At 44.8% G+C, this 23,491-nt stretch overlaps 3 non-coding genes and 1 pseudogene across 3 annotated transcripts; all 4 read left to right on the top strand.

Annotated features, from left to right (window-relative positions):
- Window positions 1-4,868: 4,868 nt before the first annotated feature.
- LOC133473369 (U5 spliceosomal RNA) lies at window positions 4,869-4,982 on the top strand. Its single transcript, XR_009787053.1, has one exon. It is a non-coding gene; the product is annotated as a U5 spliceosomal RNA (small nuclear RNA).
- Window positions 4,983-6,212: 1,230 nt separating this feature from the next.
- Window positions 6,213-6,285, top strand: trnat-agu (transfer RNA threonine (anticodon AGU)). Its single transcript has one exon. It is a non-coding gene; the product is annotated as a tRNA-Thr (tRNA).
- A 13,882-nt stretch (window positions 6,286-20,167) lies between these two features.
- Window positions 20,168-20,346, top strand: LOC133473367 (U2 spliceosomal RNA; annotated as a pseudogene).
- A 2,047-nt stretch (window positions 20,347-22,393) lies between these two features.
- LOC133473370 (U1 spliceosomal RNA) lies at window positions 22,394-22,557 on the top strand. Its single transcript, XR_009787054.1, has one exon. It is a non-coding gene; the product is annotated as a U1 spliceosomal RNA (small nuclear RNA).
- Window positions 22,558-23,491: the final 934 nt, after the last annotated feature.

The following is a 23,491-nucleotide window of genomic DNA, read 5'->3' as shown; positions in this document are numbered from 1 at the left end:
ACAAAATTTCCAAGATTCCATCCAAGAAGTAAAATGGGATGTATTACTCGCTGGTAAAAAATTTAGATGAGGATTGTTCTAAATTTGCCAACAAAATACAATAAATTATTATACAATTTACACGGATAATTAAACTAAAAGCTAGAAAGAATGGCCTTCCTTGAGATGGAATAGGGGCTTGTGAGAAAGCACGGCCTGCCACCGGAGCTGCTGAGAAGCAAGATGGCGCCTACCAGTGTGGTCGCCTCGGTAACGCGCTCTCTAGTATTGTCTTTGTTTTTGTGTTTTTCGTCCGTCTTTGGAGACCTTACACGACTCACTTACACAAGGGGAGACCTGCTAACCATCAAGGAGTCTACTCCAGACTTTCTGTCACCAACTTTAGAATATCCGCTCAGTTTTTTCCCCGAGTTACTCACCGGAGCGGCGTCCGCGGTTTTCGCCGCATGGAGACGGAAGCGGCGCCACAGAGGGAAGCGAGCCGGCATTCAGGTGAAACTCCGCAAGAGAGGACACAGATTGGCGTTCCCGTCGATCCACCTCGCGAACGTACGCTCCCTACCCAACAAAATGGACGAGCTTCATCTTCTGTTAAAGACAAGTAAAGACTTCGGACGTTCCGCGGCCATGTGCTTCACGGAGACCTGGCTCTGCGACGCTGTACCTGATGCCGGCATTATGCTTCCCGGTTTCCACATTCATCGAGCGGACCGCGACATGGAATCATCGGGGAAAACAAAGGGTGGCGGGATATGCCTCTATATCAACGAAAAATGGTGTACGGACGTCACGGTGATCAGCACACACTGCAGCCCGCATTTGGAGTCGCTATTCTTAAATTGTAAACCATTCTACTCGCCACGTGAGTTCGCATCATTCATTCTCGCTGGCGTCTATATTCCGCCTCAAGCTAACACGAACGCCGCATTGCTAACGCTCGCCGATCAAGTCAACGAAATTGAAAAAAAACACCCCGACTCACCCCTCATTATTCTCGGGGACTTTAACAAAGCTAAACTCAACCACGAACTCCCTAAATACAAGCAGCACATCGACTGTCCTACCAGGGAAAATAATACTTTAGACCACTGCTACACCACGGTAAAAAACGCATTCCATGCTATACCTCGTGCAGCCTTGGGCTCGTCTGATCACTGCTTAATTCACTTAATACCGACGTACAGGCAAGAACTTAAATGTGCGAAGCCTACAGTGAAAACAGTCAAAAAGTGGACAAATGAAGCCAAGATGGAACTTCAAAGCTGCTTAGACTGCACAGACTGGAGTGTCTTTGAAAATTCAGCTGGCAGCCTGGATGAGTATACGGACACTGTCACATCCTATATCAGTTTCTGTGAAGAGGTCTGTGTTCCAACAAAATCATTTCGCACATTCAACAACAATAAGCCGTGGTTCACTGCTAAACTTAAGCAGCTTCGCCAAGCTAAGGAGGACGCATATCAGAGTGGGGACAGGGCCCTGTATAATCGAGCTAGAAACCAGCTGACCAAAGAAATTAACATTGCAAAGAGGATCTATACAGCAAAGTTGGAAAAACAGTTTAGCGCAAACGACTCTAAATCAGTCTGGCATGCATTCCAGTCGCTGACTAATTACAAGCGACGATCCCCCCAAGCTGAGAACAATAGCACACTAGCCAACGACTTGAATACCTTCTACTGCAGATTTGAAAAGGACAGTTTCACACCACACACCAACCCGGCCGCACCCGCGACCACAATCACACCTCTGACCTCTGCGTTAACCATCCATGAACAGGATGTGAGACGCATCTTCAAACAACAAAAGATTAACAAAGCGGCAGGCCCGGACCACGTGTCTCCATCCTGCCTCAAAGTCTGCGCGGACCAGCTCGCGCCAGTCTTCACTCAGATCTTCAACAGATCACTGGAAATGTGCGAAGTTCCATCCTGCTTCAAACGCTCCACCATCATCCCAGTCCCCAAGAAACCTGCAATCTCGGGTCTGAATGACTACAGGCCTGTCGCTTTGACATCTGTGGTCATGAAGTCCTTTGAACGTCTTGTGCTGGACCACCTCAAGAGTGTCACAGGTCCCCTGCTGGACCCCCTGCAGTTTGCCTACCAAGCGAACAGATCTGCGGATGATGCAGTCAACATGGGACTGCACTTCATCCTAGAACACCTCGACAGTGCAGGGACCTACGCGAGGATCCTGTTCGTGGACTTCAGCTCAGCGTTCAACACCATCATCCCTGAACTCCTTTCATCCAAGCTTCTCCAGCTCAGCGTCTCACCTGCCATCTGCCAGTGGATCTACAGCTTTCTGACGGGCAGGACACAGCAGGTCAGGCTGGGGGAGGCCACCTCATCCACACGCAGCATCAGCACTGGGGCGCCCCAAGGTTGTGTCCTCTCTCCGCTGCTCTTCTCTCTCTACACGAACGACTGCACCTCAGCGAACCCGACTGTCAAACTCCTGAAGTTTGCAGATGACACCACTGTCATCGGCCTCATCAAGGACGGTGACGAGTCTGCATATCGACAGGAAGCGGAGCGGCTGGAGCTGTGGTGCGGCCGACACAACCTGGAGCTGAACACGCTCAAGACTGTAGAGATGATCGTGGACTTCAGGAGGCATCCTTCGCCACAGCTGCCCCTCACGCTGTCCAGCTGCCTTGTGTCAACCGTCGAGACCTTCAAGTTCCTGGGAATTACAATCTCCCAGGACCTGAAGTGGGCGACCAACATCAACTCCGTCCTCAAAAAGGCCCAGCAGAGGATGTACTTCCTGCGGCTTCTGAGAAAGCATGGCCTGCCACCGGAGCTGCTGAGACAGTTCTACACAGCGGTCATCGAATCAGTCCTGTGTTCTTCCATCACAGTCTGGTTTGGTGCTGCTACAAAAAAGGACAAACTCCGACTGCAACGGGCAATCAAAACTGCTGAAAGGATTGTCGGTAACCCCCTACCCACCCTTGAGGACTTGCACGCTGCCAGAACTAAGACAAGGGCGTGCAAAATCCTCTCGGACCCTCCCCACCCTGGTCACCAGCTCTTCCAGCTCCTTCCCTCAGGTAGGCGCTACCGATCAATGCAAACTAGAACTAGTAGACATTCCAACAGCTTCTTCCCTCTTGCAATCAACTTCTTGAACAGCTAACTTACAATTCCATTACAACAAGCTGGCAATTTTTTGACTTGAGTTCGTTGTCACATTTCTGTATTATGTATTACTCGTGCACTCACTGTAGTTGTCTCGCCGTGCTGCACTATTTGCATATAGTGGCCACTCATGCCAGAGTAGCATCTGCTCCATTTGCACACTGATTGAGGAGTATCTGTAACATTTGCACAACCATTGTCCCAGATTATCGCAGTACTCGTCACTTTAAACCGCATACACTCCTTGAAGTCTCAGTGCCCTTTGAACAATGGTCATTGCACCGGACTATTGCGTTATTAGCCATTCGAACTGAGGACTCTGCATCTTTTTGCACAATTGTTGTTTGTTATTGTTTTTTGTCAATGTCTTTATGTCTCCAAAGTGTTCTGTAAATTGACTGTCTGTTGTACTAGAGCGGCTCCAACTACCGGAGACAAATTCCTTGTGTGTTTTGGACATACTTGGCAAATAAAGATGATTCTGATTCTGATTCTGAGACAGTTCTACACAGCGGTCATCGAATCAGTCCTGTGTTCTTCCATCACAGTCTGGTTTGGTGCTGCTACAAAAAAGGACAAACTCCGACTGCAACGGACAATCAAAACTGCTGAAAGGATTGTCGGTACCCCCCTACCCACCCTTGAGGACTTGCACGCTGCCAGAACTAAGACATGGGCGTGCAAAATCCTCCCGGACCCTCCCCACCCCGGTCACCAGCTCTTCCAGCTCCTTCCCTCAGGTAGGCGCTACCGATCAATGCAAACTAGAACTAGTAGACATTCCAACAGCTTCTTCCCTCTTGCAATCAACTTCTTAAACAGCTAACTTATAATTCCATTACAACAAGCTGGCAATTTTTTGACTTGAGTTCGTTGTCACATTTCTGTGGGGCCAATTATGTATTACTCGTGCACTCACTGTAGTTGTCTCGCCGTGCTGCACTATTTGCATATACTGGCCACTCATGCCAGAGTAGCATCTGCTCCATTTGCACACTGATTGAGGAGTATCTGTAACATTTGCACAACCATTGTCCCTGATTATCGCACTACTCGTCACTTTAAACCGCATACACTCCTTGAAGTCTCAGTGCCCTTTGCACAATGGTCATTGCACCGGACTATTGCGATATTAGCCATTCGAACTGCTCTAAGTGCTAGAGGACTCTGCATCTTTTTGCACAATTGTTTTTTGTCAATGTCTTTATGTCTCCAAAGTGTTCTGTAAATTGACTGTCTGTTGTACTAGAGCGGCTCCAACTACCGGAGACAAATTCCTTGTGTGTTTTGGACATACTTGGCAAATAAAGATGATTCTGATTCTGATTCTGATTCTGATTCTGATTCTGATTCTGTCCACTCCACGCATCAACCTGGTATTGCAGTACCTCCAGGAACGGTGCACCCCCACAAGATTGTCCAAATAATCATAAACTCAAAAGAACACACCAATCAATCAGATGACATGAAATGTGTCACCTTCCCACAATGCCGTGCATCAAAACGGTTGTCAATCTTGATAAAAAAACGGCAACACAGAGCATCTATACACGTTTACATTGTCTTTTTGCGTGACAGGATGAGAATATTGGAGTATGTCAAATGTAGGTGGATTTTGTTTTATTAGTGTTAAAAAAAAGTCCAATTGTTTGAATTTAAGACCGTCTGTTAAAATGGCATGGCGGACAATGACATAGCCCGCTTCGCTGTGACAAAAGCAGTTCACTCTTGTTTCTTTTCAGGTTGCATAAATCTTTCCCCTTTTACTAAGGATTTTTGTGGGGAGGAGCAACAAGAGTCTATCTCAATTATTTGATGCTCTGTGAAAGCAGAGCTTTCTCTTGTTGTGAAAAGTTAAATTTATTGTCTGAAAACATCAACCTGTTTCACTCATGATTTTGTATTAAATACATTCATCTGTTTACTGTAAAGTGTCTGAGTGGTTTTAGAAGTGCTGTGTAAGCTTAATTGCAGTTGTGTTGTTATTAATTAAAATGATATAATTATTGCATTAGAGACACCGGGGAATATGTCTGTATGCATGCATACATTTATTATGAATTTACATTTATTTTAAATATGTGTGTTTGTTTTCATGTGGGCGGCACGGTGGCCGACTGGTTAGAGCGTCAGCCTCACAGTTCTGAGGTGCGGGGTTCAATCCCTGTCCCCGCCTGTGTGGAGTTTGCATGTTCTCCCCGTGCCTGCGTGGGTTTTCTCCGGGCACTCCGGTTTCCTCCCACATCCCAAAATCATGCATTAATTGGAGACTCTAAATTGCCCGTAGGCATGACTGTGAGTGCGAATGGTTGTTAGTTTCTATGTGCCCTGCGATTGGCTGGCAACCAGTTCAGGGTGTACCCCGCCTCCTGCCTGATGACAGCTGGGATAGGCTCCAGCATGACCGCGACTCAGAAAATGGATGGATGGATGGATGGATGTTTTCATGTGCTTGACTGACCCAACATTAGCCGTTTAGGTTGGAGAAACGGATGCTCGTGAAAGCTGTCCCGTAAGGAAGAACGGTTATAATCACTCACGAGTACGTTCACTGCATATGTCGTTCCTTGCACTAGTACGAATCACTCATCGTACTAGTTCACAATGAAATTCCACCTGAGTCACTCGTGCCAAGACAGGACTCGTTAAACGAACGAATCACTTGTGGCTAACAGAACATTCAGTTCAGCAGTACATTCAGCTTGCATGTGGCTAATGTTGCAAAATCGCGACCCACTTTCATATAAATTGAAAAGAATAAATTATTTTGTTTAAAAGTAGAATTTCCGCCGATCTGATCGGTGTTATCGTTATCGGCCGATAATTAGCATTTTATGCTGGCCGGCTTTCATGTCATAAGTCGCCGATCCGATCAATGACGTCATCGATCGGATCCGCGTTTAACTCCGCGTCTTGGTCGCGTATGAATCCAAAAATGTGTAAATGTGTGTTGGTAAGACAATTAAATTCCTTGATACTTTGTTTCTTAACAAGCTGACAATGCATTTGCCCACTTGGTTGCTGTTAACTAGTTAACCAACATGGTAACTCTAACCACAAAAGAAAGGCCTCATAGCTCAGTGGCTAGAGCACTGGTCTAGTAAACCAGGGGTCGTGAGTTCAATTCTCACTGAGGCCTGAAGTGTAGTTTCCTATTTGTTATACATGACGCTAGACAAGGTAGGAAACCAGCTTCCTGAATAGTCAATTTGCACATGTCAAAAGCCATGACATACTCTGTCATCCCTTGCTAACCTACCATTAGCACTATGGTTAACAAGCTGATCACAGACATTTCCAAGCTTTGCTCTTCATTTTGTAAAATTAGGTGATAGCTCATGAGCGAAAATGCTAACAGAAGGGCTCATATCTCAGGGGCAAGAGCACTGGTCTTGTAAACCAGGGGTCGTGATTTAAATTCTCACTGGCGCCTACCACCCAGATACAGATTCAATGTTTATGCTAACCATTCTTGAGATGTGGTTTCTTTGTATTCAAATGGATATTTATTGAGAATTACAATCGTTCAGTCAAATAGAGCAAAGTTTTTAAAGGGCAATTTCAGAAACAAAAAAAGGAGACAGAGTGAAAAGGTAGCTAAATAATATAGGAAAAGAAGACAACAAAAGATGAAACTCTAGCTGTTAACAAGATGAGGAAAGTAATATAGTACAATTACGCAGAATCGAGTGTTGTATGGGTCAGTTGTGCTACACCCTGCGAGGTAAGGATACAACAAGATAGGACAGGATTGGACAGGACAGGGACAGGAGTGGAAGCCTGCAGGACAGGGGGTCGTAGACCCGGCTGTACAACTGAAGTGTGGTGGGAGTGGCTATGTAAATTATAAACATCTACAGGACCAGAGTGTAAGTGAGGGGCTACCCAAGAAATTCACATAGTTCTCAGTCATTTGTCGAAGATGCCTGAGGAATGGAGGAAAAGTGTGCTGGTGGACATTTTTAAGAACAAAGGTGTTGTGCAGATCTCTGGGAACTTTAGAGGAATAAAGTTGATGAGCCACACAATGAAGTTTTGGGAAAGAGTAGTGGAGGCTAGACTCAGGATATAAGTGAGTATTTACGAGCAACAGTATGGTGTCATGCCTAGAAAGAGTACCACAGATGCATTATTTGCCTTGAGTAATGTTGATGGAAAAGTACAGAGACGGTCAGAATGAGCTACATTGTGTCTTTGTAGATCTAGAGAAAGCCTATGACAGAGTCCCCAGAGAGTAACTGTGGTACTGCATGTGGAAGTCTGGAGTGGCAGAGAAGTATGCGCGTCCACTTGCGCCGGACATTCAATCTGGCCTCCGGTCACTTTTCTGGGGACTCTAATTGGAGTTATTTTTTTGGGGGGGGGAGGGGGGCGGGTCGGGCTGCGAGGTCCAATGTAAAGAAACGATGACTTCTTAAAGACGAGCAAAGGCATTGACGTCGATGGTGATCGCTGACAACTCGAAGCAAGCCCCGGATAATACAAGAAAAAAAGAAGGCGTAAACAATAATGTATTCAAAAGAGCACTGTTAACAACAACAATCTTATCGGAAACAAGAAAATACAAAGAAATAGAACAAATATCCACTGCAAACATAATTATCTACGTTGAAATCGAAGAATAATCGACTCTTAAACAGAGCAAGAATCTATAGAGAACCATATACTCTGAAATAAAACAACAAGCTACCCTAAAATAAATGTACTAAAATCCACTGTGCTACAGGACAACCATCTTGAGTTTGAGCCTGCGCCCGGGAACTTGCAGCGCTTCTGTCTGGATGAACTCGAAGTGTCGGTTTCCTCTTCGAAGAGCACAACCCATCGCCCAGGTGTGAGGGAACCGGCCGGCGCGGCGGACCTTTTGGCGAGGGAGCGAAGTCCGCCGATGTGAAACGCGTCCTCCTCTTGCCGCGCACAGGCAAGGTAAACTTTCTGGTGTTTGGACGCCACTCTGTATTTGGGAACTTGTCGACAGTCAGCCAGCCAGTTGGGCTTTTCTTGGTCCTCGCAAAAGTCGCAACTTCTTCAACTGCTTTCTTGTCAAAATGGCTCAATATTTGGCGTATGATTCCAAACAACCTTTTTGACGCGGTTTCTTCTTGTCTTGCTGTGTTATCATGTGTGCCAATGGGCCTCCACCACCGACGGCTGGGCCTCCACCACCACCGACGGCTGGGCCTCCTCCACCACCGACGGCTGGGCTTCCACCACCACCACCGACGGCTGGGCTTCCACCACCACCACCGACGGCTGGGCCTCCACCACCACCACCACCGACGGCTGGGCCTACTCCACCACCACCGACGGCTGGGCCTCCACCACCACCACCGACGGCTGGGCCTCCACCACCACCGACGGCTGGGCCTCCACCACCACCACCACCGACGGCTGGGCCTCCACCACCACCACCGACGGCTGATGCGGAAGCTGGCAGCGTAAAGCTACATGCAAACATTGCCAATAAAAGAAACAGGGGGCTGCCAAACCCCGCAATACTAAAGCACCGGAAATGGAGGGCGTTCCAAACCGTTAATAACTCTAAATTAATATGGGACTCAACACGCAAACCAAAAGGCATTCTTTGTGCACACTGAAATATACGAAGCATTTTAACGAAAAGTGATCAGGTCAATCACCTTCTCACTGACTCAGATATTGACTTCCTCTGCCTATCTGAGACATGGCTCCATGAATCTTCGCCCTCAGCAATATTATCTGTACCTGGTTATAAAATGTTTAGAAACGACAGACAGGGTTCTAAGGGAGGAGGTGTTATGATTTATGCCAAGGACACTTTTAATTGTAATGAAATACATGTTACAGATGAGAATGGATTAGAATTTCTTGGACTAACTGTTTCTTTGTCACAGCAAATGTCTTTTATTCTTGTAGTTATTTATAGGCCTCCCTCATCAAATGCCGCTTTCTATGAAAAGCTGGAAATGTTACTGAAACAACTCAATCTTGCAAAAGAGGTGATAATAATGGGTGACCTAAATGTTAATTGGGAAGTTAACAAAGTTAGGAAAAAATTGAAAAGGGTTATGGATGATATGGATATGACTCAGGTTTTTAATGGCCCTACGAGAATTACAAACTCCACCCGAACTCAGATTGATCTAGCCTTTACTAATAGGCCAGAAAGGATCTTGAAGCCATACAATATGCTCACAGGATTGTCTGATCACAATCTTATAATGGTTTCAAGAAAATTAAATAAAAAGCGCTTCAAACCCTTGGCCACCACTGAATCCAATAGGATACCAAAACATGAACAACAAAATTTCCAAGATTCCATCCAAGAAGTAAACTGGGATGTATTACTCGCTGGTAAAAATTTAGATGAGGATTGTTCTAAATTTGCCATCAAAATACAATAAATTATTATACAATTTACACGGATAATTAAACTAAAAGCTAGAAAGAATGGCCTTCCTTGGTTAAACACATTTATTCTGAAACTGATGAAAGAATGCGATCATTCCTTGAATTTGTCGGTCAAATCAGGATACAATAGACAGCACTTTATCTCAATGAGAAATAGGGTAGTGAAAGAAATAAGAAAATCTAAAGCTGACTTTTTAATTACTGCTCTGAATAGTGCGAAGGGAAATTCAAAAATAACCTGGAATTATTTTAAAAAACTATTGGGTGTTACACAAAATAACAAAACAAAACTAATGCAAATTCAATTAAATGGAAACATCCTGACGGAACCTCAAGTGATGGCTGATGCTTTTAACAACTACTTCATTGAATCTGTGTCAGAAATCTCTTCTAAGTTTGCAGTAAAACAAATGAAGGAATACCCTGCATTGTCTACAACGCAGTTCTTTACTATTACAAATATTACTGAGACCAAAGTTATCGATTTAATTCATTCACTCAAACCATCTAAGGCAAAGGATGTTTTTGGAATGGACACGAGCATGCTCAAAGATCTAGGTTCAACTCTTGCTCCTCCTATTGCCTCAATCATTAATCTTTCAATTTCATCTGGTCACTTTCCAAAGGCCTGGAAATCTGCTATTGTTACCCCTGTCTTTAAATCCGGTGACTCAACTTCTCTGAATAACTAACGACCTATAAGCATTCTTCCGGCCATTTCCAAAGTTGCAGAAAAATGGGTGTCAGAGCAGATTGTCCATTATTTAATCAGCAGCTCCCCCTCTCTCCACGCCATGCAGTTTGGTTTCAGATCCAAGCATTCCACTGAAATGGCTACATGCCTCTTCATTGAGAAAATAAAATCTTCTCTCGACAAGGGTGGAGTTGTAGGGGCGGTGTTCTTGGACCTCAGGAAAGCTTTCGATACAGTAAATCACTCTGTTCTTCTTACCAAGCTCTCAAAATTTAACTTCTCTCGCAAAGCTGTGAGCTGGATTGAATCATATCTGCATGACCGAGCACAATCTGTATCAGTTAACAACTGCAGATCAGAGTCTCTTAGGCTAACCTCTGGAGTCCCTCAGGGATCAATATTGGGCCCCCTTTTATTTAGTCTTTATATCAACGATTTGCCCACTGTTTGCTCTGAAGCAGAGTGCGTAATGTATGCAGACGACACAGTTTTCTTTGTTCATGGTCGCTCCAAAGATACTGTTGCTGCTAAACTCACTAATACAATGTCCTGTGTCACAACTTGGTTGCAGGAGTGCTGTCTACAGCTAAACGTTTCTAAAACTGTAGGCATGTATTTCACTAAAACAAATAGAGTATTACCTGACCCCTACATACTTGTTAATGGAGAAAAAATGCAAATTGTCAGCCAATACAAATATCTTGGGTTAATAATAGATTCACAGCTTTCCTTTAAAGCCCATATTGACAAATTGTGTAAAAATATCAAATTATACCTCGCAAATTTTCATGCAATTCGGAATGAAATGTCAACTGAAGCTGCAAAAATTTACCTGCATTCGATGATTCTTAGTCACTTTAACTATTGCATAACCAGTTGGTCCCAGGCTGGTCAGAATGCAAAAAAAACATTGGAAGTTTTGTACAAACAAGTAATTAAAGTGATGGATAAAAAACCAAGGCACTATCATCACTGTGCAATTTTAAAAAAATACAGTCTTTTAAACTGGGACCGTCTTCACATATTTGCAGATTTAAATTTGATTTATAAAGTACTCCATGATTTGGCCCCAGCTCCTCTGGCTGAGTTCATCAGCCAAAGAAACAGCTCTGAGCGTGTCACTCGAGGCTCTGTCAGAGGTGACTGTCTCATTCCTCTGCGCAGGAGCACTTTCAGTAAGTCAGCCTGGTCAGTGAGGAGCGCTGGTGAGTGGAACTCAGTACCTAAGGAGGTTAAACTGCTTACAACATACAAGGCCTTCACAAAAAAACTGAAAATGTGGCTAGTTAACACCTATAGCTGCCAACACTAAAAGACAAGTATGTTATGTTGTCTTTTTGTTATGATCAAAAGAATTATGGTTTTATTCTCTCTTAATAGTATAGTTTGATTATGTATCCTGTATTATATTGTCTTGTAGATGTATTTTACTGCTTTTTTACATCATGGCCAGGGGACTACAGATGAAAACTAGCCTTCTGGCTAATTCTGGCTTTTTTAACCATGTGTACTTCATGTGTTTTATGAAATTGCATTGTCCCCTTTCAAAAATAAACTGAAACTGAAACTGGTCCTCAGAACTGTGAGGCAGACGCTCTAACCAGTCAGCTACCGTGCCGCGTGTTCTGAATTCAAAACTTGAAATCTCCTCACGTGGGTTGTCTTCTTCTGTCTTGCTGACATCACTGAAGATCTTCGTACAGAGCGGCAGGAGCCAGAGCCCCCTCACATTAGAGAGGAAGTGGAGGACGAAGAGGTCCACCACATCAAAGAGGAAGGAGCCCATTTTGATTAAAAAAGAAGAGGAAGAAGTGTGCCCCCACATCGAAGAGGAAGAGGAGGAGGATATCACCAAGGTTCCATCGACCGGTGTCCCTTTGAAGAGTGAAGATGAAGGTCAGTGAGGAGAGCAGAGGGGTGGAGCCTTCAAGCAGCTCAAGTCGACACATGACAACAGAAGGTGATGGAGACCACTGTGGAATTGCACAACCCAAGTGTTCGTTGCAGGTGCACCAGAAGAGTTGGGTTCCAGGCGTTGCCTTGGAAATAAAAGGGTGGGCCGGGTGGGAAAACAGATGGCACCGAGAGTGACGGCCAGCTAATCAAGAAAGACACAATCAAGGTTAGAGTGAAAGCTGAATGGATGGACCAATGAGGTCCAGATATATACGTAATATGCGTATATATCATAGGGCGCAGTTTTCCATCTCACCGTCTTGTGGTCTCGAAAGCTTGGAAGAATGGTCGTGAGAGCACCCACTGGTGGACATCTTCAACGTTTCCTGTGGGCACATCCCTTTCGTCAAGCTGTCATCTGGTTGCGATTTTGGTAGCGGCGACGCATCCAGGAGGCTCAGAGCGTAGCACTGGGAGAATTCTCTATTGTGTTCTGGCCGCTTCAGGGGCCGGCACACCTGTGCATAAATGTCGCGTCTAGCGTCGTCAATTAATGGCATGAAACGACTTAGCAGATCTTGTCCAATGACCAAAGGTACTGACTTGACAGGTGACACGAACACCGGATGAATGATGGAATGTGGCCCTATTGTCCAGTGCAACCACACTTGCGAGCTTAAGTGGCTGTTCACCAAAGCAAGGGGGCGAATTGTCATTTCACAGTGTTGAAGGTTAAGTGTACGGCTGTCTTGCTGTACTTTGTCATGCAGTAGGTCAAACACGTCCTCGGACATGACAGTGATGTCTGCTGCAGTATCCACGAGTCCGTCATGTTGGAACGTACGTTCAAGTGTGGTAATCAAGTAAAATTTCCCTGATGAGTCATTAGCGGTGAGTTTACTGAGAAGACGCCGAAATGGCTGCTTGTCTTTTTAATTAATTGTTAATTGACAACTCTGAATTGTCCGTAGCTGTGAATGTGAGTGCGAATGGTTGTTTGTGCGAATGGTTGTTTGTTTATGTGTGCCCTGCGATTGGCTGGCAACCAGTTCAGGGTGTACCCCGCCTCCTGCCCGAAGATAGCTGGGATAGGCTCCAGCACGCCCGCGACCCTTGTGAGGATAAGCGGCTCAGAAAATGGATGTATGGATGGAGGTTGCTGAAGTCATTCAGTGAGTCACAGGGCACGGTCGGATTGTGGAACTGGGTTTTGGTCCGCGAATTTTGATTTTAATAATGGGTGTTCCTTGGTCATCGCAGTGGTCAGTTATGCGCTTGCCCAGTCAGTTGGACGGGACGCTTGTCATCACTATTTGGAGACGTCGGAGTCAGAACAGACCATCACGGCGGGCTGGCCGAGCTCGGGGACGTGGCCTCCAAGCAGGGGCTGTCGTGGGTCTTGCTTCACATTATTCGCCAAGCTGCGGATGATCTCAAGGATAGCATGTGCAGTCGTACCCAATTCTTTGTTAGCGATCCCTTGTGGGGTTGCGAAGGAGGATACCTGACTTTTGGGCTTGTCGCGTTCGAGCGAACCGGACCAGGTGTCAGTTTTTTCCAGCAAATGTTCAACAATTTGGCACGTGTCACCCAAAGTGATTAAAAATAGACAAGCAACTAATTAAACTACTAAATGTGGTTACTGTAATGTGCAGTGCACGTACGCGAACGGAAGATGGCGTTTATCGCTTGGGTGATGCAGGGCCTTCGTTGCTCAAGTTTGTCATACTCTCCCGTTGTAAGTCTCAAAATTGGTTCAAAATAAAAAAGGCACAACGCTTCAATCGTACAATTGTTGCGGTTGTGTTGAAGCAAACGAGCGACGTTTCAATTCATCACAATCGCGATCGTTGCGCGGTTGGATTGAATGGCTTTAGCCGTTTTGCAAACGAGAGAAAATGAAAAAATAAACCTTTAACTTAATGAAACCAATCGCGGCTCTCGGCGTTTTGAAAGCGATCACAAACTGAAGCTTTTAAATTAATAAAAGCAATCGCGGCGCGCAGCGTGGTTAAAACTAGTCAAAAAAGCACTCGCAAAACAGCAGAAAATCATAATGTGGTGCAACAGACAAGCTAAATTTATTGTTCCCAAAGTCATAATCATCGATCGGTCGGGCGTCTTTGTAGGCGATCGTCAGTAGCTTGCTAGCGGGTAGGTGGCTAATGGCTAACTTCGAGAGGGGGGAGGTCACAGGTTACGTCATGATGCAAACGTCCATGAGGTGGCAGTCGACCGCAAAGACCAACCGAAGAAGAGCCACATGATGTCACGTGGACACCAAAGATGGCGGACTACGGAGGCCTCTAAGTGTGACGCGAACCACCACATGGCGAAGCCTCGTGGTTGCAATACACAAAGCAGAGAGACAAAATGGCGGCCGCCGCAGATGCCACGTGTTGTCTCCCCACACAAAGGAATTAAAACTCTAGTTTTGCAACCTGTGTGGCATGTCAAACGTAATCTGTGTTGAGCAGCATTCCGTACCGTAGACACAGCGTTGTAAATGCTTGCAAACGTGAAAATAGTAAGATTAACCCAAGATGGCGGGCGACGTGTCGATTTTACTGAAATAGCTTGTATTTTTGTGTGTTCTGAATTCAAAACTTGAAATCTCCTCACGCGGGTTGCATCAATACTGTAGCGATTGTGTATGAAATAATAATTGTAATTAATTTAGGATAAAGTAATAAGGCGGGAGCGACTTTTGCGTTACTTCCGGTTTATCGTAATTTTGATTTAATTGTTAAAAATCAAACTAATGTCTCAAATTTTTCAAGTTTAACTTCAGGCGAAATGCCGACAAACATTTTTAATCAGTCTTAGAATCTGAAGGTTGCTACACACTACGACATTTTGACTTACATTCAGAACGCACACAAAATACGACCACGAGTAGAATTTGATGATATATTTAATGAAACACACAACTACAACTACGAACTACAACAAGAACATAACACTAAGGGTAAACGAAAGAAAGAAAATAAAGCGTACAAAAATTGGAAAAGAGGACATTTTAAAAGAAGAGTTGGCTAAGAATTTCTTGGAGGTGAAAAGAGTATCAGATCGAGTGATGAGGCTGAAACTTGAAATTGAGGGTGTTATGTATAATGTGATTAGTGGCTATGCCCCACAGGTAGGATGTGACCTAGAGGTGAAAGAGAAATTCTGGAAGGAGCTCGACGAAGTAGTTCTGAGCATCCCAGACAGAGAGAGAGTCGTGATTGGTGCAGATTGTAATGGATATGTCGGTGAAGGAAATAGGGGTGATAAAGAAGTGATTACGGCATCCAGGAGAGGAACTTGGAGGGACAGATGGTGGTAGACTTTGCAACAAGGATGCAAATGGCTGGAGTGAACACTTTTTTCCAGAAGAGGCACGAACATAGGGTGACCTACAAGAGCGGAGGTAGAAGCACGCAGGTGGATTACATCTTGTGCAGATGATGTTATCTGAAGGAGGTTACTGACTGTAAGGTAGTGGTAGGGGAGAGTGTGGCTAGACAGCATAGGATGGTGGTGTGTAGGATGACTCTGGTGGTGGGAAGGAAGATTCGGAAGACAAAGGCAGAGAAGAGAACCATGTGGCGGAAGCTGAGACAGGACGAGTGTTGTGCAGTTTTTCGGGAAGAGGTAAGACAGGCTCTCGATGGATGGGAGGAGCTTCCAGAAGACTGGACCACTACAGCCAAGGTGATCAGAGAGGCAGGCAAGAGAGTACTTGGTGTATCTTCTGGCAGGAAAGAAGAGAAGGAGACTTGGTGGTGGAACCTCACAGTGTGGGACACTGAGAGAACCGAGGAGAGGCGAAAGGAATACATTGAGATGCGACACAGGGCAAAGGTAGAGGTGGCAAAGGCCAAACGAGGCATATGATGACATGTATGGCAGGTTGGACACTAAAGAAGGAGAAAAGGATCTATACAGGCTGGCCAGACAGAGGGATAGAGATGGGAAGGATGTGCAGCAGGTTAGGGTGATTAAGGATAGAAATGGAAATTGTTGACTGGTGCCAGCAGTGTGCTAGGTAGATGGAAAGAATACTTCGAGGAGTTGATGAATGAGGAAAATGAGAGAGAAGGGAGAGTAGAAGAAGCAAGTGTGGTGGACTAGGAAGTGACAATTAGTCAGGGGGAAGTTAGAAAGGCATTAAAGAGGATGAAAAATGGAAAGGCAGTTGGTCCTGATGACATTCCTGTGGAGGTATGGAAGCATCTCGGAGAGGTGGCTGTGGAGTTTTAGACCAGTTTTTTGTTCAATAGAATTCCAGTGCGTGAGAAGATGCCTGAGGAATGGAGGAAAAGTGTACTGTTGCCCATTTTTAAGAACAAGAGTGATGTGCAGAGCTGTGGGAACTATAGAGGAATAAAGTTGATGAGCCACACAACGAAATTATGGGAAAGAGTAGTGGAGGCTAGACTCAGGACAGAAGTGAGTATTTGCGAGCAACAGTATGGTTTTATGCCTAGAATGAGTACCACAGATGCATTATTTGCCTTGAGGATGTTGATGGAAAAGTACAGAGAAGGTCAGAAGGAGCTACATTGTGTCTTTGTAGATCTAGAGAAAGCCTATGACAGATTACCCAGAGAGGAACTGTGGAACTGTATGTGGAAGTCTGGAGTGGTAGAGAAGTATGTTAGAATAATACAGGACATGTACAAGGGCAGCAGAACAGTGGTGAGGTGTGCTGCAGGTGTGACAGACGAATTTAAGGTGGACGTGGGACTGCATCAGGGATCAGCCCTGAGCCCCTTCCTTTTTGCAGTGGTGATGGATAGGCTGACAGAAGAGGAATGAAGATTAGCCGAAGTAAGACAGAATATACGTGCATGAATGAGAGGGGTGGTGGGGGAAGAGTGAGGCTACAGGGAGAAGAGATACCAAGGGTGGAGGACTTTAAATACTTGGGGTCAATCGTCCAGAGCAATGGTGAGTGTGGTCAGGAAGTGAAGAAACGGGTCCAAACAGGTTGAAACGGGTGGTGGAAGGTGTCAGGGTGTGTTATGTAACAGAAGAGGCATCCTGCTAGGATGAAGGGCAAAGTTTATAAAACAGTGGTGAGGCCAGCCATGATGTACGAATTAGAGACAGTGGCACTGAAGAGATAAAAGATAGAGATACATCATCATTTTTTTCCTCATTGATTTTGTTTTAATGTGAAATAAGGAAAAGTCAATAGGGCGCGACTGACACCTAGTGGGATGTAGTATGAAAGACATCGTTGTCGATTGGTCGTTCGAGTTTATATTAATGATATTGTCCCAACATTATATTAAAAACTTTGCTTCATAATACGAGTAAAACTCAAGGATGGTTCTGATTTTTGATACCCGCATACAAATTGGGATTTCAAAGTGTAATTACAGCTAATCACACGTTATTGATATCTATCATCTTGATTCCGTATTCGTAAAATTTCGCTTTTAAATGTTGAATCCGCTTGCCAGAGTTAGTCTCCACTATCTCCTAGCAAATACAGTTTCTCGTTTTCGTAAGTGAATGTGAGACGTTCTAATTTCCTCACAATTTGTAACTTCTCTTTCTGAATGATTGATAAAGTCTTCAGTGCTCTCTGACATTATGTGCACTTGCACGTTTTAATATGAATTAATCAACAATTAGTAATCACCAAAAGTATATATTTTTTAGCGTTTTATGATTAAGTCATTTTCCAACAGCAACACTTATTTAGCCTTTACGTAAGAACACTGAGATGTCCCAGGTTACCTGAACATCACTTTGGAAAACGAGTGGTCAAGATAGGTTAGCTTAACAAATTAATGACAAAATTGCATTTTCGCCATCAACGCCTGAAAGAAAATTTTAATACGGAAGACAGACTCCTGTAAGTTGTCAACCTCCTTCGAGTGACCAGTCAGAAGATTTTAAGGAAGCTAAATTGGATATGATGTCACTTCACATCCACAGGGAAAGCTAATTGAGACACACGAGGCCTACTCGTGACCATACATTACCTGTGTGGAGTTTGCATGTTCTCCCCGTGCCTGCGTGGGTTTTCTCCGGGCACTCCGGTTTCCTCCCACATCCCAAAAACATGCATGAATTGGAGACTCTAAATTTCCCGTAGGTGTGAATGTGTGTTTGTTTGTATGTCCCCTGCGATTGGCTGGCTACCAGTTCAGGGTGTACCCCGCCTCCTGCCCGATGATAGCTGGGATAGGCTCCAGCACGCCCGCGACCCGAGTGAGGAGAAGCGGCTCAGAAAATGGATGGATGGATGGTAACCAAATTCGTAGAAGGGGTGTAATTTGCCTCCTCAGTGACGATGGCGCTAGAGTCCTACTTTCAATTAGCAAAGCTGGAAACAGGAAGTAGTTGACTGAGGCAAGGCTATTGATTTATTTTTGTCAAAATGTTGAGCAAACAGCTATTCCGCTTGTGGCCACAACAAAAATAAATTAACAAATAAATAACAAAACTTGTGGCCACAACATTATACCAACAACCAATTGTTATTACAAAAAACTAATTTTTTGGTTGTTTAAGACTTTATACACGGCTAAATCTATTGGATCGACGTGGACCACGTGACCAAAAAACATGAGGATCAGGAAACATTCTTTCGATACAAACGTTGAAAAACAACACAGTTGACATTCGTTTCATAATTGTTGTTTGGCGTGTCCATATGTGACTCATCTGTGATTATCATGTCGAGCACAACCTCCAGGCAAAAGCCTGGAGGTGGGGCTCGAAGGCGAGCGCCTGGTGACCCATGGGGCCCGGCCGGGCACAGCCCTATAGGGTAACTTGGGTCTCCCTTCCCATGGGCTCACCACCTGTGGGAGGGGCCATAGGGGTCGGGTGCAGTGCGAGCTGGGCGGCGGCCGAAGGCGGGGACCTTGGCGATCCGATCCCCGGCTACAGAAGCTGGCTCTCGCGATGTGGTATGTCACCTCTCTGGCAGGGAAGGAGCCCGAGCTGGTGTGTGAGGTCGAGAAGTTCCGACTAGATATAGTTGGACTCGCCTCCACACGCAGCTTGGGATCTGGTACCAGTCCTCTCGAGAGGGGTTGGACTCTCTTCCACTCTGGAGTTGCCGACGGTGAGAGGCGCCGAGCAGGTGTGGGTATACTTATTGCTCCCCGGCTTGGCGCCTGTACGTTGGGGTTCACACTGGTGGACGAGAGGGTAGCCTCACTCCGCCTTCGGGTGGGGGGACGGGTCCTGACTGTTGTTTGTGCCTATGCACAAAACAGCAGGTCAGAGTACCCACCCTTTTGGGAATCCTTGGAGGGGGTGCTGGAGAGCGCTCCCGCTGGGGACTCCATCGTTCTGCTGGGGGACTTCAATGCTCACGTGGGCAATGACCGTGAGACCTGGAAAGGCGTGATTGGGAGGAACGGCCCGATCAAAACCCGAGCGATGTTCTGTTATTGGACTTCTGTGCTCATCACGGATTGTCCATAACGAACACCATGTTCTAGCATAAGGGTGTCCACACGTGCACTTGGCACCAGGACACCCTAGGTGGCAGTTCGATGATTGACTTTGTGGTCGTGTCATCTGACTTGCGGGCGCATGTTTTGGACACTCGGGTGCAAAGAGGGGCGGAGCTGTCAACTGATTACCACCTGGTGGTGAGTTGGCTCCGATGGTGGGGGAAGATGCCGGTCCGACGTGGCAGGCCCAAACGTATTGTGAGGGTCTGCTTGGAACGTCTGGCGGAATCCCCTGTCAGAAGGAGTTTCAACTCCCACCTCCGATAGAACTTTGCTCTTCCAGGGGAGGCGGAGGACATCGAGTCCCAGTGGACCATGTTCCGCGCCTCCATTGCTGAATGTGATTATTCATTGTTAATGAATTCATATTAAAATGTGCAAGTGGACATAATGTCAGAGAGCACTGAAGACTTTACCAATTATTCAGAAATAAGTTACAAATTGCACTGCGATTGGCTGGCAACCAGTTCAGGGTGTACCCCGCCTCCTGCCCGACGATAGCTGGGATAGGCTCCAGCATTCCCGCGCTACTGAAAGAGCTCATGTAATATTCTGTTGGAAGTAACAATTAAATTGCTCAAAAGGGAAAAGAAAGTGATCTGTTCTTATCAGTTTAATATCTGATACGTCTCCTATCCGGGGACCATATATTAAATTTATTTTTGGAACTGGGAGATGGAATAGGGGCTTGGTCCGTCCACTCCACGCATCGACCTGGTATTGCAGTACCTCCAGGAATGTTGCACACCCACAACTTGGTCAAAGTAATGAAATGCTTAACCGTGCACACCCAACAATCATATGACATGAAGTGCAGAATGTAGTGTAAAACCAATGAATCTCATTTCGGGGGTTGGTCGCTCTCGGGATTCAATGGGTCGCAGACAACTACCGGAGAAAAATTCCTTGTGTGTTTTTTGGACATACTTGGCAAATAAAGATGATTCTGATTCTGATTCAAGACCCCGACCGGAGCATCCGCCAACATCCCCCGGACTCACGGCTGTGGTGTCCTTGAGCAAGACAGTGATACCCCAACTGCTCCCATGGCGTTTCAGTTCCCCCCTGCTCCAGTGTGTTCCACTAACAAGTTTGTGTGTTCACTGTGATGGGTAAAATGCAGAGAACAAATTTTGTGCATGTTCATGACAATTAAGGTGATTCTTCTTCTTCTTTGCTTAATTTCCTCACTATTTGTAAAAAAAAATTCTGAATGTCTTCAGTGCTCTCTCTTTGACATTATGTGCACTTGCACATTTTAATATGAATTAATTAACAATGAAGACTCACAAAATATATATTTTTTAAAAATAATTTAATAAGGAAGTCATTGTCCAATAGAAACACTCATTTAGCGCTTACATAAGAACACTGAGATGTCCCAGGTGACCTGAACATCACTTTTGAAAACGAGTGGTCAAGTTAGGTTAGCTTAACAAATTAGATGATAAAATTGCATTTTCGCCTTCAACGACTGAAAGACAATTTTAATACGGAAGAAAGACTCCTGTAAGTTGTCAACCTCCGAGTGACTAGTCAGAAGATTTTAAGGATGCTAAATTGGATATGATGTCACTTCACATCAACAGGTAAAACTAATTGTGAAACACGGGGCCGACTCGTGACCATACATTTCTTAAGATTATTATATTTAAGTATTATAACCAAACTACATTTGTTTACTTTTTGTATGTTTTCAGTAATAATGGTTAAAAATAGTTAAATATTTCACGAGTGGTTGGTTTTGCTTTCACTCTGCTGTTTTTTTTTGCATGAATTCTTGTGCAGAGCATGCTTACTGTTTTTGGATATAAGTTGAAATGTTTAATGGCAAATATTCATGTCTTTTGACGTTTCTGGCATGTCTTTAATCGATTATTAACACTTATCACATGACAAATTTGAACGTTGTGTAACCAAATTAGTGGAAGGGGTGTAATTCGCCTCCTCTGCGACGATGGCGCTAGAGTCCTACTGTCAGTTAGCAAAGAAAAAAACAGGAAGTAGTTGAGCGAGGCAGAGTCATTGATGTTTTTTCGTCAAAATGTTGAGCAAACAGCTATTCAGCTTGTGGCCACAACATTATACCAGCAACCGATTGTTATTACAAATAATTTACAAATAAAAATTCTTTCTTTGGTTGTTTCAGACTTGGCGGCACGGTGGCCGACTGGTTAGAGCGTCAGCCTCACAGTTCTGAGGTGCGGGGTTCAATCCCCGTCCCCGCCTGTGTGGAGTTTGCATGTTCTCCCCGTGCCTGCATGGGTTTTCTCCGGGCACTCCGGTTTCCTCCCACATCCCAAAAACATGCATTAATTGGAGACTCTAAATTGCCCGCAGGCATGACTGTGAGTGCGAATGGTTGTTTGTTTCTATGTGCCCTGCGATTGGCTGGCAACCAGTTCAGGGTGTACCCCGCCTCCTGCCCGATGATAGCTGGGATAGGCTCCAGCATGCCCGCGACCCTAGTGAGGAGAAGCGGCTCAGAAAATGGATGGATGGATGTTTCAGACTTAATACATGGCTAAAGGATATGCGTTAATCTCCGCATTCTAATGGATCGACGTGGACCACTTGACCAAGGAACACGATCATTTGATCAGGTTTCTGCCAGACGTACCCAGCAGACTATCACAATACGTTTGGAAGAAGCATATTTCTTCATGTATTAGCACACAGTAGCGTTTCATCTAGCGTATGTTCCGTTGTGGGTGTGGTTGTTCACATGCTCATGATGACACCGTCGCTTGAGATAGCGTGCGCGTGAATGACTTGTGTGCTCGTGCCCAGTCCAACTCATACTTACCTGGCAGAGGAGACACCGTGATCAAGAAGGTGGTTCACCCAGGGTGAGGCTCAACCATTGCACTCTGGTTGTACTGACCCCTGCGAATTCCCCAAATGTGGGAATCTCGACTGCATAATTTCTGGTAGTGGGGGACTGCGTTTGCGCTTTTCCCTGATTGTTGGTTAATGAAAATGAACACTCTGTATTCCATAGTGATGTAGTTGTGTGGTAATTTAGCATGGCTTAAATGTTTATAAGCTGTTTTGTTACTGTTTTCAAATGCTTTTAGTCATGTAAAGCACATTAAGTTAGCTTGTGTATGAAATGCGCTATATCCTCCTGAGAATCAAGGAAAAAAAGTGTCTTTCAATTGATTTATATTGTGATTTCCTGACTCCTTGGAGCAAAAACAACAACTCACAATTTAGAGATTTAAAAAAAACATTTTTAATTTTGATTTTATAGCATGTCTACTGTAGTTGACAGCAGAACGATTTTACCATAACACAACAAAATTATAACAGGCTGAAATGAAATCAAAAATATCAATCTTTTTTTAAAAAAACAGCACATTTGGCCTGTGTTTCTGTTCAACTGTGAAACAAAAAGGCTATTATATCATACAGACTTGAGCTTTAACATGTTTGTCCTCTCAAGTCAGGAGGCCTAAGGAGCACAGGTTTCAATGTGTTTGCTTCTCCTCAGCTTCCTCTTTTCTTCATGAATAAGTTCTTAGTTATGGTACTCCAGGAAGCAGTTTCTCTTCTTTGTAAGGCAGAGGAACATCTTGCAACTTATGCATCGCATGTATGTTTTGCCCTTGAAACCTTGGTTTAGGCACCTCTCTGCATGGTTGCAGTCTTCCATTTCTGGCAAGTGCCTGGCCCCATATTTTCTTAACGATGATTCTCGTTGTGGAATTCTCTTCTTCACTTACCTCATGCTCCTCTACCCTCTTGTCAGCATTGTCAGGATCTAGGTAGTTCAGCAGGCCATTTGCCTGATGCAGTTTCAAGTCCAGGAACTGTTCAGTTTTTTTCAGATCGGTTAAGCACTTTGATGTCAGACTTGTACTGGATCCAGGAATTTGTAATGGCAACATCAAAGA

Source organism: Phyllopteryx taeniolatus, unplaced genomic scaffold, assembly GCF_024500385.1.
Source record: "Phyllopteryx taeniolatus isolate TA_2022b unplaced genomic scaffold, UOR_Ptae_1.2 contig_24, whole genome shotgun sequence".
Classification (NCBI taxonomy): domain Eukaryota; kingdom Metazoa; phylum Chordata; class Actinopteri; order Syngnathiformes; family Syngnathidae; genus Phyllopteryx; species Phyllopteryx taeniolatus.
The sequence above is the reverse complement of the archived record's forward strand: the minus strand, read 5'-3'. Positions and strand labels throughout refer to the sequence as shown.